This window comes from Macaca mulatta, chromosome 1 (assembly GCF_049350105.2).
Source record: "Macaca mulatta isolate MMU2019108-1 chromosome 1, T2T-MMU8v2.0, whole genome shotgun sequence".
NCBI lineage: Eukaryota > Metazoa > Chordata > Mammalia > Primates > Cercopithecidae > Macaca > Macaca mulatta.
In genome coordinates this window covers 29,272,557-29,283,587 of record NC_133406.1, presented here as the reverse complement: position 1 = coordinate 29,283,587, position 11,031 = coordinate 29,272,557, and positions in this window count along the sequence as shown.

The window sequence follows — 11,031 nt, the reverse complement described above, 5'->3', positions numbered from 1 at the left end:
AGGCTGGTCTCAAACTCAAGCGACCATCTCGCCTCAGCCTACCAAAGTGCTGGGATGACTGGTGTGAGCCCAGGCATTATTTGAAAATGATCAAACATGTGTATCATTGCGCCTTTCACACCATAATAAATTGCAGGAGAAATATACAGATTGAGGAGAGCAGATAGGCTTGGAATTGAGCATGTGTACTGTGGGCTGTTATATACTACACTAGCCAGGTAGACTGTTAATAGTTAAGTAGGTTAGATTGGACTTAAACATTGGTTTTAAAAAGTGATTCTCAAACTGGCATGCATCAGAATCACCTGGAGAACTTGTTAAAACACAGAATTCCCCCAGTCACATCCCAGTTCCGAGTCGTTAGTTCAGTGGTGAGGCCCAAGGATTTGTGTTTCTAACAAGTTCCCACAATGCTGATGATGTTGGTCCCGGAACCACACTTAGAACCACTGTTTTAAAATACAATTAAGAGATAAGTCAAAATGGATATGGTTCCAAATTCGCTATTTTCAATGGTAAATCTAAAAGCTTTCTACAAGTAACATAAGAGAAAATCTGTTTTCATGCTCCCCTTGCTGAGTTCACATTGTTCCTTTCTACCCAAGATAAAGAGAAGGAGTCCTTGAAGTAGCTTCAGCTACTACACCATGCAAGGTTCCGAATGGGTGAAATGTGGGTTCTTTAGGAAGCACGTATTGAGAGCAGAGGACATCACTTGGTACTGAATGTGCTACACAATTCCAAAGAAGCAAAACACCATCGCAGCCAGGCGCGGTGGTTCACGCCTGTAATCCCACCACTTTGGTAGGCGGAGGCGGGCTGATCACTTGAGATCAGGAGTTTCAGATCAACCTGACTAACATGGTGAAACCATGTCTCTAATAAAAATACAAAAATTAGCCGGGTGTAGTTATGTATGCCTGTAGTCCCAGCTACTCAGGAGGCTGAGGCAGGAGAATCGCTTGAACCCGGGAGGCAGAGGTTGCAGTGAGCCAAGAGATCGCGCCACCGCACTCCATCCTGGCCAACAGAGGGAGACTCCGTCTCAAAAACAACAACAAAAACAAGCAAATCCATAGCAGCTGCTCTGTGCCCCCCAAAGCTTTATTCAATTCAATTCAACAAATATTTTAATTGTCTAATAGGAGCCAATCACTGTGGTAGAAGCTAAGGATGCAATGGTAAGCATGTTAATCACGTGGAGGGCACATTAAACAATTACAAAAATAACCTGTAATGGGGGTTATAAGTGCTGTGAAGGAGAACCATACCAGTCCAAAATAGTATATCTTTGTGACCCCTACTGATCTAGGGGGTGACCAGAGAAGGCTTCCCTGAGGAAGGGACAAAAATGCTATATAATCTGACTGCTTAATATCAGCATGACATAGGTGAGAAAACAAAAAGCATGGTTCACCCTCTAGAACCTTTACAAGAACTTTTGGCTGCTGCTTTTCCCTCTGTCTCTATTGTCTGTTCTGTTAAGGTCATGTTATTAGAAAAGACAAAGTTATTTCTATCACAGCCCAGGCTCCAGCCCCATATTTGATGCTCTAAAAGTATGATTACTGTTTGCAATGTTTTTCAGACCAAGAGGATAAGTAACTTACCTTTTTCCATCGGTGCCTGCCTCCCTTCTGTGAGCCTAAAAAAGTGATAACAACCAGAACATTTTAAGCTAAAACATACTAGAGATTTTCTAAAATTGTAAGATTAACACAGAAATATTTTAGATATATTGTAACATTAGACCCTAGCATTAACCTTTCAAAATACTTATTTGAAGCTTATTTCTCTCAAGGTTTAACTATGAAATATAATTGATAGGTATGTGTTATCATTATTATAGTTAGTTAATTTAAGCCAATAAGATGTTAAAATGCTTTGTGTTTTGTTAGGATCCCCAGAGTGGTTACCAATATGATTTAAAATGCAAGTTAATTTTAGATAAAGCCCTTCAGTATTGTGGAGTTTTTTCCTAAAAATATAAATCCAGACCTCTGGATATATAATTTACAGTCAAATTTACTTAATTGAAACATACTCATTATTGTGGTAATAATATTCAGTTGATTGTTACTACGATTAATTGTAAAATTAAAAAAGAGGAAATAAAAAGCATCTCTTGACAATTTGGGAGGCAGAGGATGAGAGAGGCAAAATAATGCTCCCCCAAAAATGTCTACCTCCTAATCCCCAGAACCGAAACTGTGAAGGTAACAGGTTACAAGGCAAAGAAGAATTAAGATTGTAGATGCCATTAAGGATGCTAATCAGCTGAAGTAGCAAAACTATCTAACTGAGCTCAATGTAATCACAAGAATCCTTTTTCATTTCTTTTTTTTTTAAGATGGAGTCTTACTCTGTTGCCCAGTCTGGAGTGCAGTGGCACAATCTTGGCTCACTGCAACCTCCGCCTCCCAGGTTCAAGCAATTCTCCTGCCTCAGCCTCCTGAGTAGCTGGGGATTACAGGCGTCCACACACCCAGCTAATTTTTGTATTTTTAGTAGAGACGAGTTCTCACCATGTTGGCCAGGCTGGGTCACAAGGTCCTTTAGAGTGGAAGAGGGAGAGACAGAAGGGCTTGGCCCAATGTTTCTGGCTTTGAAGGAAGGCAGCCATGAACCAAGGAAAGGGGGTGGCCTCTAGAACCTGGAAAAGGGAAAGAAATGGTTGCTCCTATAGAGCCTCCAGAAGAAATACGGCCCTGTTGACACCTTGATTTTAATTTACTGAGACTTGTCAGACTTCTGACTGATCCAACTGTAAGATAATAAATTTGTATTGCGTATGGCACTAGTTTTTGGTAATTTGTTACAGTAGTGATAGGAAACTAATACAGAACATAAACAGGAGAGAGAAAGAGAGAGAGAGAGAGTATGTGCGGTTGGGGCAGAAGGTCACAGTGGGAAGAAAGCAGCAGAAGATACAACTAGAGGCTGAGGTAAAGAGCAGGTTTTGAGGAGTCTTCTATTCCACATATTTAGCTTCAGCCTGTTGGGCCACAGGAAATAACAGAGAACCAGGGTCATGACAGAAAGACCTGATCTGAGAGATGTTCTCAGGAAAGACTGAGGCGCTTGATGACTGATTGAATAGGGGGAATAAAAGACTGAGGGACTCATAAGTGACTCCTACATTGGCCTCTGGATGACTGAAGAAATAGTCTGTAGAAAGAAACGGGGAAGGAGAAAGGGGTATTATTTGTAGAACTGTTACTTGAAAAGAATTTAGAGGTTATCACTCCAGTAAAAACCAGAGCCAGAGCTAAAAGCCAGTCTCCCCACCCTGCTGTGCCTAGCCCAGGGCTCATACCCTTCTCACTTCCTGCCAGTGGTATCCAGTTGGAGTTGGTAGGTCCAAGACATGAAAATGTTTCATGAGTGGGATATAAAATTGAGTAAAGGGAATGTCTCTTTGGTGTACAGGGAGTGGCTCATACAATGCTGGAAACTATTTCAAATTGGAAATCATCTTAGCCAATGGGTTTGTTTTCCACATTTGAAAAGTTTAAAAATGAATGTTCTCCTGTGTCTTGGGATAATAGAAGGCAGACATAATAACATCCTAGGGTAACATTATACCATTTTATTAGCTGAGTGTCAACACTTTTCTTGATGGTATTGTTGACCTGAAAAGTGACTATCAAGCTGATAATGGATTCCTAAGATTGGGTTGATGATAATAGCTACTTATTTATTTATTTGTTTAAGACAGGGTCTCACTCTATCACCCAGGCTGGAGTGCAGTGGTGCAATTACAGCTTACTGCAGCCTCGACTTCCTGGGCTCAAGCAAGCCTTCCACCTCAGTCTCCCAAGTAGCTGGGACTACAGGTATCAGCCTCCATGCCTGGCTAGTTTAAATATATATATATTTTTGTAGAGACAGGGTCTCCCTATGTTGCCCAGGCTGTTCTCAAACTCCTGGCTTCAAGGGATCCTCCCACCTCAGTCTCTCAAAGTGCTAGGATTACAGATGTAAGCCACCATGCCCAGTGCACAATAGTATTTTTTAGTTTGTATAGCATTTGTGATTGGCCAAGAATTTTTCTCATACATTACTTTGAATCCATGGGAAGGAGGTTCAGAGCTACAGAGTTAATTTTCACATTGGCAGAGAATCCCTTTGGGAGAATGTGCCAGCCTTGTACAAGATTAACAAATTAGTTTCAACATAGATGATTACACACTGCTTTCTAAAATATATAGGTAAATATATATATATATACACACATATGTAATTAAGGCAAAATTCCAATTGATTAAAAATAAGTGAAAAAAAGTTATATATGACTGAGCGAATTCAGCCATGACTGCCTCTGGGTATTATATTTGATTCCCATGATTTTCTTTGTGCAGTAGTTTCCTACTCTGTCACTAAGGACATCTGTTGATGGATTGGTTTCCTCATATGCATGGACTGCAAGGCATTAATATAGGGCATATTATACACGGCAAGTTGTTTGCCTTTGGGGCCAGTAGGCAATAACATTTTGAAAGCTGGAAGTCTGGGGAGATGAAGGAATGATGCCAAGGTTAACAGGCTGTGCCTGAATACATTTGACCACTATATGAGGGGGCTCACAAGGCCTCCTTTTGACTGTCTTTTGTTTTCTACAGCCTGGATACTGGGAAAAACCACAAGGGTAAGCTATTAGACTGTTTTCTTCCTAATTTTATTCCAAACTTCAGTTTCTTTGCAGGAAAAGAAAAACTTGAAAAACATTTTTGTTTTTCTCCTACACTCTAGCACTTGGGTGCCTAACCCATGACCATTTCACGTATCCGATTTTTATAGATGATCTCTGTCCTCAGCCCATAACAATATTTTTCCACCACTAAGGGAACGGATTTTAAAACAGCATTTAATAAATAAAATTCACTTGAGTACTCCACCCAGAGTATTTTTTAACGTTCAGATCCAGAGTCCTCAAATAAACTAGAAGAACAAAATTCCCTTTAGTCCAACAAAAAAATATTATAGTATGTAATACTTCTCTAAAACTAAAACTGTTTTCTTGCCATGGGGCTGCAAGAATGACCTTTTCCTAAGAAGAATCACACATTATGGTGCCAAAACATCTTACTGTTCTTAATTCATCTCATCTTTAAATAGTATATCTTCATCCTCATTGCTGACATAGAAAAAATTTTCCAAATATGTCAAAATTTCATCCAAGCAGCAGTTCTGATGTTTTTCATTTTTTTAATTTTTAAAACATTTTAAACAGTTCATCATGTAAGCTCTGGTGTTTGAAGACTCAAAAGAGAAATGTCCTCAGAGAATATGGTATATTTCTGAAGAGAGCTGACAGAAGAGGGAATCCTTAGCTAGAAACTATATAGCATAGAAGTTAAGCTTGGGATTTGGAATCAGAATGATCTCGACAGGAGCCACCATGCTGGGCTGATTTTAAAACAGGATATTTTTGAACTGAGATATGCTTCACATAAAATTTACCATTTAAAAGTGTACACTGGGCAAGCATGGTGACTCACACCTGTAATCCCAGAACTTTGGGAATCTGAAGCAGGAGGATCACTTGAAGCCAGGAGTTCAAGACCAGCCTGGGCAACATAGGGTGACCCTGTCTCTACAAAACAATTTAAAAATTAGCAGGGCACGGCCGGGCACGGTGGCTCAAGCCTGTAATCCCAGCACTTTGGGAGGCCGAGACGGGTGGATCACGAGGTCAGGAGATCGAGACCATCCTGGCTAACACGGTGAAACCCCGTCTCTACTAAGAAATACAAAAAACTAGCCAGGCGAGGTGGCGGGCGCCTGTAGTCCCAGCTACTTGGGAGGCTGAGGCCGGAGAATGGCGTGAACCCGGGAGGCGGAGCTTGCAGTGAGCTGAGATCCGGCCACTGCACTCCAGCCTGGGCTACAGAGTGAGACTCCGTCTCAAAAAAAAAAAAAAAAAAAAAATTAGCAGGGCACGATGGTGTATGCATATGATCCCAGCTACTTGGGAAGTTGAGGTGTGAGAATCACTAGAGCCTGGGGCTGGCAGGGTTAGGGGTGGGAGTGGTTCAAAACTACAGTGAGCTGTGATTGTACTACTATACTCCAGCCTGGGTGACAGAGTGAGACCCTGTCTCAAAACATAAAAAATTAAAAGGTATACACTTCCGTATTTTTTAGTACATTCACAATGCTGTGCAATCATTACCGCTGTCTAATTCCAGAACATTTCCATCATTCCTACCTCTTAGCAATTAGTCCTATTTTCCCCTCCTTCCCCTCGAAACCACTTACCTATTTTCTGTCTTTAATAGATGTGCCTATTCTGGATGTTTGACATAAATAGAATTATATATTATGTGGTCTTTTGTGTCTGACTTCTTCCACTTAGTATACTGTTTTCAAGGTTCATCTTTGTCATAGCATATAACAGTATATATATATTCCATTTTATGACTGATAATATTCCATTGTGTAGATAAATGTGGTATATCTATTTATCCATGGAGGGAGTTTGGGTTGTTTCCACTATTTGGCTATTATGAATAATCTTGCTATGAACAAGATTTGTGTGAAAGAATTTGTGTGAAAAATGTGTTTTTAGTTATTTAGAATATAAAGGAGTAGAACTGCCGGATCACGTGGTAATTTTATGTTTAACTTTTTGAGGAACACAATGATCATTTAAAAGTATAAATCTGTCCATGTCACTCTCCAGTGGCTTCCCAATGCATTGAGAAAGAAATCTAGAATCTTAGCATACCCTTTCATGATCCAACCTTATCTTCTATCATTCTCTTTGTTCACCAAGCTCCAGACACACTCACCTGCCCCTTCCTTCTCAAAAATGCCAATTCCCTTGGTGTTGGGGAAACTGGATATCTATATGCAAAAGAATGAAGTTGGACCCTTACCCAACACCATACACAAAAACTAAAAATGGATAAGACTGTAAAACTTCTAGAGGAAAACTTAGGGGGAAAGTTTCAAAACATAAGATTTGGTAGTAACTTTTTGGTTATGACACCAAAAGCATAGGTAACAAAAGCAAAAATAGACAAATGGGACTACATTAAACTTAAAATCTCCTGTGCATCAAAGGAAACAATCAGAGAGTGAAAAGGCAACCTATGTGATGGAAGAAAATACTTACAAATCATATATCTGATAAGTTGTTAATATCTAGACTACACAAACACAAGCAACAACAACAGCAGCAGCAAATTTTTAAAAAGGGCAAAGGACTTGAAATTTCTCCAAAGAAGATATACAAATGGCCAACAGCATGTGAGAAGGTGTTCAACATCACTAATCATTAAAGAAATGCAAATTTTAAAAAAACAGATAGCATCTCACACCCATTAGTATGGCAAAACAAGCAAACAAACAAAAAAGAAAACAGAAAACAAGTATTGAGGATGTGGAAAAACTGGAACCCTGTGAACTATTGGTAGGAATATAAAACAGTGCAGTCACTGTGGAAACCAGTATGGAAGTTCCTCAAAATGTAAAAGGAGAATTACCACATGATCTGGCAAACCCACCACTGGGTATATATTCAAAATAATTTAAAGCAGACTCTTGAATAGATATTCGCATACCCATGTTCACTGCAGCACTATTCACAATAGCCAAGAGTTGGAAGCAACCCAAATGTCCATGGATGGATGAATGGATAAACAACGTGGTGTATACGTGCTGTGGAATATTATTCTGCTTGAAAAAGAGAGAAATCCTGTCACATGATACAATATGGATAAACCTTGAGAACATTATGCTAAGTGACATAAACCAGTCACAGAAAAGATAAATACTGAATGATTCCACTTATATGAGGTATCTAAAGTAGTCAAATGATAGAAGCAGAAAGTAGAATTGTAGTTGCCAAGGGCTCGGGGACCAGGCATGAGGAGTTGTTTTTCAATAGGTATAGATTTCAGTATTGTAAGATGAGGAAGTTCTAGACATCTATTGCACAACAATGTGAATGTAGTTAACACCACTGAACTGTACACTTAGAAATGGTTAAGATGGTAAATCGGGTTTTGTTTTGTTTGAGATGGAGTCTCAATCTGTTGCCCAGGCTGGAGTGCAGTGGTGCAATCTTGGCTCACCGAAACCTCCACCTCCTGGGTTCAAGAGATTCTTGTGCTTCAGCCTCCCAAGTAGCTGGGATTACAGGGGTGTGCCACCACACCCAGCTAATTTTTTGTATTGTTTTGCTAGAGATGGGGTTTCACCGTGTTGGCCAGTGTGGTCTCGAACTCCTGGCCTCAAGTGATCATCTCTCCTCTGCCTCCCAAAGTGCTGGGATTACAGGTGTGTACCACTGTGCCTGGCTTAAGATGGTAAATTGTTTGTGATGTTTTTTACTACACTTTTAAAAATAATACTTTTTTAAAATGCCAAAATCTTTCCTGCCTAACAGCCTTCGCTCTTGCTGTCCTTTCTGCCTGGGACACTCTTGCTTTTTGCATGATTGGTTTCTTTTCATACTTCTACTTTCAGCGTAAATGTTACTTCCTCAGAGATAGCTCCCTTCACAATCCTATTCCTTTAAGTAGGTCCCCCATGAGTCTCAGTCTCAACAGCTTGTTTGTTCTTTTTAAAAGACTTATCACAATTTGTAATTAGATAATTTATATATTTTTGTCTGTCTTTCCTACTAGAATATAAAGTCTATTAGGACAGCAACTATGTCTGTATTTTATTCTTTATTATTCTTCTTCTTATTTTATTATTATTATTATTATTATTATTATTATTATTGAAATAGGCTGTCACTCTATCAGCCAGGCTGGAGTGCAGTGGTGTGGTCTCAGTTCACTTGTAACCTTGACCTCCCAGGCTCCGGTGATCCTTCTACCGCAGCCTGCTGAGTAGCCAGGACTACAGACGCTTGCCACCATGCCTGGCTGATTTTTGTGGTTTTAGGGATTTTTTTTTATTTTTATTTTTGGAAAGATGGGGTTTCACCATGTTGCCCACGCTGGTCTCGAACTCTTGGGCTCAAGCGATCTGCCCACCTCAGCCTCTCAAAGCGCTAGGATTACAGGCGTGAGCCATCGTGACTGGCCTATGTCTGAATTTTAAACCACACACCTACCTTAGTAATGGATACACAATAGATAACTAATATATTTTTCTTTCTGAATGAACAAATGAGTCTATGTAAACTGGGAAGAATCACTTCTACCTCATGGAGTTGCTGTGATAGTCAGGTGTGTTACATGTATAGCTCAGGGCCTGCCTCCTGGTAAAAACTCAACCATTTTTTTCATGAAAAGGTATGTTGATTGTACGAGATGATTTTTGATTGTCAGTCCAACTCCAAGGTTCTCAATGATACAAGGGTACCGGGCAAGGCAGGGCTATAGGCAGACTAGCAAGCAGAACACCTGCATTCTGGTCAGGAAGTGCAACCCTGCCAACAAGTAAGATCTTTCATGCCTGGGCCCTACAGGTGAGGAAGTCATTGTTCTTTGCTCAGAACCTCCCAGTATTCTCAAAGTTGTCCACACCTTGTGGAAAAGGATAAAATACTTAAAGTAGGAGTTCCAAACCTAGGGAGGCTTGAGGAACCATGGAGAGAATTCAGAAGGTCTGTGAACTTGGATGGGGAACAAATGACATCTTTATTTCCATTAAGTCAGCATTTCCTTTATTATAAATGTTGCCCTCCTCAAAAAATCAAAACCCTCAGTAGTACTAGCTGTACCTGCGATTTTGTTACCAAATCACTAAGATGGTCCTACATTACAATCGTAACTGTCTTGAAATAGTTTATGCTCATTATTAATTCAAAATTATGACAAAAATTAGGCCTGCCATTAGATTTTGTTATTTAATAAGTTAAAAAGCATAGATATTAATATTTCACAAATTTTACCTTTAAAATGTGTGATAACATTATTTCAATATCACAGGGTTACTCTGTAATTCTGTGTATTTTATTTTGATATATCTGGAAACATTCTAAGTGGTCCATTAACTTCACCAGATTGCCAAAAGGGTTCTTGGTACATTTATGTGTTAATTATGCACAGAGCTTGTTATGAGAAAAACTTGGGACTATAAGTCCCGCCACCCTGCTCCCCATTCAAATCAGGAGGGTGCCGAGAGAACAAAGAATGACTCAGATGTCCAGTTCGACAAGTAGATGAGTTTATTAGGACTTACATGCAGGGCACTCCTGGACGGCCGCAGGAGAGCTCTAGAGGTTCGCAACTACCACCTGTCTTTAAGCTCCTTCTAAGCTAATTTTCTGGCTCTTTGCCTACTGCATTTGAGCAATGAAACTTTTTCTTGGTAGGTTCTCAGGGACACCTGCTTCTTGGCTGGGCACCATAGCCGTGGCTCACCACCCAGGCTTCAGGGTTCAGACAGTAGACATACACCTTTAAATAACCTGAGGACCTGGCTGGGCATGGTGTAATCCTAACACTTTGGGAGCTGAGGCAGGCAGATCACTTGAGATCAGGAGTTTGAGACCAGCCAGGCCAACATAGTGAAACCCCATCTCTATTTAAAATACAAAAATTAGCTGGGTGTGATAGTTCATGTCTGTAGTACCAGCTACTTGAGAGACTGAGGCAACAGAATCACTTGAACCTGGAAGGCAGAGGTTGCAGTGAGCCAAGATCACGCCACTGCACTCCAGCCTGGGCAACAGAACAAGACCCCCATCTCAAAACAACAACAATAAAATATCTGAGGACCCATCACATTACACAATTCCTCTCACACAACAGAGGTTCCATGAATGATTCTTCATGATCATAAGACATTATATTCTCATACTTTGGGTTCTACTTTGACTCTGTAATCATGTAAAGAATAAATTAGAAAGGCCAGTTTGGTTCTTAGGGATAATTTGCCTATGTTTTTTTTTTAATCTTGTTAGCAAAAGACTTATTGTTTCACTTCAATTTTTCATCATGTGAAGAAAATCTGAAATGTATCTATTTAAGGTATTTTGCTGACACCATTCCATTCCTTCTAAATAACTGCTTATATACCACTTATGACTATAGCACCTCAGGCAAGGAACTCTAATGGAGCCCT